This window comes from Somniosus microcephalus, chromosome 25 (assembly GCF_052327205.1).
Source record: "Somniosus microcephalus isolate GS21.2 chromosome 25, FLI_Smic_1.0, whole genome shotgun sequence".
NCBI classification, from domain to species: Eukaryota; Metazoa; Chordata; class Chondrichthyes; order Squaliformes; family Somniosidae; genus Somniosus; species Somniosus microcephalus.
This window is the reverse complement of record NC_141011.1, coordinates 10,725,348-10,731,347: the sequence shown is the minus strand read 5'-3', so window position 1 is coordinate 10,731,347 and position 6,000 is coordinate 10,725,348. Positions and strand designations below refer to the sequence as shown.

At 45.0% G+C, this 6,000-nt stretch overlaps 1 protein-coding gene across 2 annotated transcripts in view; it reads left to right on the top strand.

Moving 5' to 3' along the window:
- The first annotated feature begins 4,475 nt into the window (after positions 1-4,475).
- LOC147100497 (alkaline phosphatase-like) overlaps positions 4,476-6,000 on the top strand; it is a 120,539-nt gene continuing 119,014 nt past the window's right edge. For both annotated transcript variants that reach the window (XM_085966795.1, XM_085966794.1), the window contains exon 1: positions 4,476-4,582. The gene's annotated coding sequence lies outside the window, so the exon portion shown is untranslated. The remainder of the gene's footprint in view (positions 4,583-6,000) is intronic.

Genomic DNA, 6,000 nt, shown 5'->3' with positions numbered 1-6,000 from the left:
ACAGAGTTAACGTTTCAGGTCAGTGACAAGGAAAAGTCATCGACCTGAAACGTTAACTCTGTTTCTCTTTCCACAGATGCTGCCTGACCTGCTGAGCATTTTAAGCATTTTCGGTTTTTATTTCTGATTTGCAGCATCCGCAGTATTTTGTTTTTGTTCTATATAAGGGCATGTTGTTGTTGCTTTACAATTTCGGGTTCTTGTGTATTGTTTTCTTGTTCAATCTGCTGATGACAATTTCTCTAAGTGGAGTGTGTCTGAAATCTGCACCGTTGCCCTTTCTGACCCTGTAGAGTTTGTGGATCTGGGGATTAATAATTATTACAGCTGTGGTACTGCTACTAGATTAACTGTTAATCCCAGGGCCCCACAATCTGCAGTGTCAAAAAATGAACCCAAAACCAACATAATTGTTGGCAGTCAAAGTGGGATAAGTCACATTCACACACCCAAATTAAACTGTCAAATGCAAAAGGTGAGTAGCATCTTGGAGAAAGAATCAGAGTTAAAGGGAAGGTTAGAATGCAGAATTCTCCCCCACAAACACTTCCTGTAGCAAAGCCCATCAATTTTTTTTAGAAAGGAAATAGATGGTTGCTTGAAAAGGAGGAATATTAAAGGATCAGAGGAGTGAGCAGGAGGGTTGGATTAGACTAGTTGGCTCATGAGGAGCAACAGACCAGCACAGACTTGAGGGGCTGAATGGCCTCTTTCCTGTGCTGATACCCTCCATGGTTCTATGAAGTGGCTAGGCTGGTAACAGAGGATAGTCACTGCCAGCTCGAGAGGTAAAAGGTCCAACACAAGATGGGACGTGCAAACTGACACTGGAAGTGGAAGAGAAAGGAGCCCAGAATGGTAGCAGAGGCAGGAGACAATAAGACACTGAGCTCAGAATGGAAGAGAAGCAGCCTGCTTATGGGAACTATCGTTAGGCTGTTGAATGAGAAAACGTTACAAAAATATCCCAAACCGTAGCACCGTGGGCCAGATAAAGCACTTCGGGCATCATGTCATTGGCTCTGGCACTGACGAGTGTTGTGTTCACCCCTACACAAATGGGTTGACCGCACTGGATAAAGGGAGATTAGCCCACTGGTATAATTTGTTGGCACATCCAATATGTCTCTCGTGATGCATGGGGAATGCTAAGGCCGCCATGTGGTTGCCAGTGTGTGAGTGGATGGGCAGGGGTTCAGTAGACGTAGGTATGGTTAGCGCGGGGTGGGGTGGGGGGGGGGGAATGCTCCATGCAAGGTGGCAGAAGTCTAAACAAGAAAGACTTGCATTTCTACAGCACCTTTCACAACCTCAGGATGTCCCAGAGTGCCTTATAGCCGATGAAGTACCTTTGAAGCGTAGTCACTGTTGTAGCGTAGGAACAATGGCAGCTAATTTGCACACACCAAGGCTCCAAAAACAGCAATGAGATAACGACCAGATAATTATTTTTTTTTTTTAGTGATGTTGGTTGAAGGATAAATGGTGGCCAGGATACCGGGAAGAACTTCCCTGCTTGTCTTCGACATAGGGCCATGGGATCTTTTATGTCCACCTGAGAGAGCAGATGGGGCCTTGGTTTAATGTCTCATCTGAAAGACGGCACCTCCAACAGTGCAGCACTCCCTCAGCACTGCACTGGGAGTAACGGCCTAGATTTTGTGCTCAAAACCTCTGGAGTGTGACATGAATCCACAAACCTTCTGAATCCGAGGTGAGAGAGCCGCCAACTGAGTCACGGCCGACACCAGGTGGAGGTACAAGGTGGAAGGAGGGTGAAAGGCAGAGATAACAGTATCCCCTACTGGGTCCTTTCCAAATAGGCACTGTGCAGCTGGAGCTCTGTTCAGACACGTCAGCCAAATTATGGGGTGGCTGCCTTGGGTTTAATAAGTTGTGCAGAGGTTTCTTGGCATGTCAGGCTTGGCTCAGTGGGTAGCACTTTCACCTCAGTGTCAGAAGGTCTTTGATTCAAGTCCCATTCCAAAGATTTGAGCACATAATCAAGGCTGGCACTTCAGTCGCAGGGGCTGTCTTTTGGATGCGATGTTAAATCGAAGACTCGACTGCACTCAAGTGGATGTTAAATTTTTCACGGTAGCATTCAGAGACGAGCAGGGGAGTTCTCTCAGTGTCGTGGCCAATATTTATCCCTCAACCAACATCACTAAAAAATCTGGTCAGTGCTTTTTGTGGGACCTCGCTGTCCGCAAATTGGCTGCACTATTTCCCTATATTACAACAATAACCACACTTCATTGTCTGTGGCGCACTTTGGTATGTCCTGAGGATGTGAGAGGCGCTATATAAAGGAACACTCTTTCTTTTGTGTCACTGCCCATATTGGGGAGTGTTGAAAGCCCCAGGCACATTGTAGGCCTCAGGCCTCCATATCCGTATGATAATAGGCGTTCGACCGGCCACCTAGTGCGACAAATTCTGAAATTTGCTCCGTTTTAGGAACACAGGAATTGCTCGACGAAAACAGACCAAGGTCCATCTAGTTCGCCTTGTACCACTCTGGTAGTCGCATAATACAGTGATACTGGAGTTGTTGATTAATCATTGCAATCAATCTCTATCACTTAATCTACAACAGACCCAGACACGAGATGCGGAAAACTCCCAGTGATGGAGAGCTTTGGGAACCAGAGATCCAAAGTCGCCTGTTCCATCCAGGCGTGCCACACTTCTTTGGGAATTGTGTACATATTAACCTCTAGCAGCAGTAATGTTCAAGAAGGGTTTAAAGAGGGGATGGTTCTTTATCTAAAGAGAGGGCTGCGTCATGTTTCAGTTACATTTTTCCCTCCTGTGAAATTATATCAGTTGACTAATTATAAAGTGCGACACACATTGTTCATTTTGAGACATTACATTCTGTGCCACTGTCTGGCAGCACGGAGTTTGTTATGGTTCGATGCCAGACAGGATTGTGGTTTCCAATGTTATTTGTTAAGATGACTCTTATGCAGGAAGTAGGTTCTGATGCCACAGAAACTGGTCTCCCCACTGATGGGTCAGATTATAGGATACCTGGGTTTCTACATCAAAAACAAAATGGCCTTCTTTCAGAAACAAAGAAAGAGGAAATCAAAGTGAGGAGCTCTCTCTGAGTTCCAGTTCTTTCTGCCTCTTTTTTACCTGAGTGATAGAGAGAGAGAATTTTTTAAATTCTATTTGATTCTGAGTGACGGTCGGGCAATTTTATGAATTTACAACCCCATTGCAGGGCTGTGTGTTTGCACATGGAAAATTCGGGTGCACATGCCCTGCAATTTTCCAAATGGATGGAAAAATCATGGCGGACACACACCCAACTTCCTGATGTGTGCTTTGGGCAGGTCATGTTTGACATTCAAGGTGGTGAATTTGCAAAATTACCCCTTAGGAATGACGGAGAGACTAACTGCCTCTTTAAGTGGGTATTTTAGTGGTATGTATTCAAAGATATGGCCTTGAATTTTACAGTACATCCTTAATACAGAGGAGGAGGGGGGGGAAGGAATGAGAAGGAGGGGCAATGAGAAAGAAGGGTAAGAGAGAATGAGAGGGAAGAATGAAAGGCAGGGGCACGAAAGGAAACAGGGCAACGAGAGAAAAGGAATGAAAGGGTAAAATAGGAAATGAGAGAGAAGAAGATGAGAGAGCCAGCGAGGTCAAGGAAAGAGAGGGAATAGAGTGAGAGACAACAGAGCAGGAATTTGAGACAGAAGTCATTAGAGGCCAGGAGAATGAGACAGGGAAGGACGGAGGTGGAATGAGACTGGGAGAGACAATGAGGGAAGGCAGGGAAGTGAAAGGTGAGCGCACAATCCAGATTTCAAGAAATTATTACAAAACAAAACATGCCTTATGCTGTGCTAAGCTTTGTATCTTGCATGGTATACCCTGTCCTAGCTGCAGTTACAGTGAGTGCGCGTGGAGTCCATTTAAAACCTGTGGTTCTTTGTCAGTGCACAAACTTTTTTCTGGTTTTTGAAGTTTGAAAGGTTGGCCACCCGTGGTTTAACTTGCGGTGCGAAGCTGTGAAACTGTGGATTTTAAAACCGCATGCCCTCGTAATCTCAGTAAAAGCTTTGTGAGACTTTCTTTTTACTTCATGTGTCTGATCTTTTATTTTCCAGTGTTTCCTTTGGCCCGCCATAAAGGCACCTCAATTACCACCCTGACCAGTCGACAGATCGGTGGCAATACATTGAACCCACACGATTACAATCAGGAGTTAAATTTGCTGCATTCTCAACGTGTAAAGGAAGATTCTAATTGAAAATAGCCAAACCCTCTAGACAGGAATCATTTAGATCAGATCTGAAACCTTTTGCCTCTTCAATGAAAGGCTAAGAAAAGTTCTTTGTGTTTGCCGGTGAGAAGGAATAGTGATTCTGAAAAAGAATGAGAGAATAAACACCTTCACAGCAACTCAGGGTCCAACAATGAGCTGAAATCTGCTTCTGTTCTGCTTTCAGGCTGAACACCCTTATCTGTTCCTGTACGAGTCTGGAACCATTCTCCAGTTGATGCACAGAACAGCGACCCACTACCTGTAACGTGGGAAAATTACAATCTGAAGGCCAGAGAAGTAAGTTGATTTTTTTCCCTTTTAATTAAATTCATTTTAGTCAGGTTCCATAGGCTGGTATCTTCTGCGTGGAAAGGTTTTCTTGTTCAGGGTAAGGAACATTATTTCCTCCACTGTCGCTCGACTGCCACCCCTTCCCTCCGGGACCATCTGCTATCAACCCTCTGTCAAGGCCAGGCTGAGCCATCTGCTAGGGGTTGACTATCCCGAGAATTTCCACCTGGCTTGCATTTGGCATTTCCCCGGAGCAAAGGGACCAAAGCACCCTACTGTCCAACTTATCTTGAAAGCAAACATTCTTGCCTTGCTCAGATCACTTTGGTTTACTGGATGCTGCAGTCTGCTCCTTCCCAATTAACATCTTCAGAATGGGCAAGCGAAGGACTGAAAAAGGCTTTGGATGCTGCAAAGTCTTGGGGAGATTTGACAGACGGAGAAGGGAGAGGATTAGGAAGCTCTCACTCCATGCAACTACTGTTAAATAGTGACTTGTCCCTTAGCCTAAAGTGAGAATAAAAGCAGAGATGAATGAAAGGGAAAATCATACATTAACATAGCATCATCATGTCTGACAACTGACAAAATGCTTCAACAGAATAATATAACAATTTAAGGTGGGCAAACAAGGCAGCCATTTTGTACACCTCACATTGCAACTAGTAACGGGGAGAAGAATGACCAGTTAATCTTGAATGGTGCTATGGGGTCCTTAATGTCCACCTGAACCAGCGGAGTAGGCAGATGGGGCCTTGGTTTAACGCCTCATCTAAAGAGTGCCACCTTTGATAATACAGCGCTCCTTCATGCACTTACCTGGAGTTTCAGCCCAGACTATGTGCTTATACGGCATTGGGACTTGAACCAATCATCCTGTGATTCAGAGGCAAGAGTGATCCCAACTGAACCAAGTTGACAACTTGGGGCAAGAGCCTTCTTCCTCTGAACCGATCTTATGATCATGGTAAGGTGGCATGTCCCAACTTTAATTCACTGGAATAGACAGAGGGGGTCTTGGTTGAACCTCTCGTCCAAAGGACAACACAGCATTCCTTCAGTGGTACACTGCAGAATCAGCATAGATTATAGACTTGACTTTTGGAGTGATAGCCCTTAACTCCGAGTGTTACTGATGAGCCAAACTGCCACCTTGGCTCAAAGAATTTAATATGGATTAAATATGGCTCTACTATTATATTAATGCTCCAGGAAATAGCATAGAATTTTTGAGTGTATTTACCCTCCTGTAATAGCATGCATTCTCTGGCCCTCTCCCTCCATCCAGGTTAGCGCCCCTTCCTGGTACTCCCCTGGCCATACACCCTCTATATACAATCCAAAGGATAGGGTGCGAGGCCTTCTCGCAGGTCACCAGCAATACATCTCAGCTGGTTAGCAGGAGACATGCAGTGTAATACAAC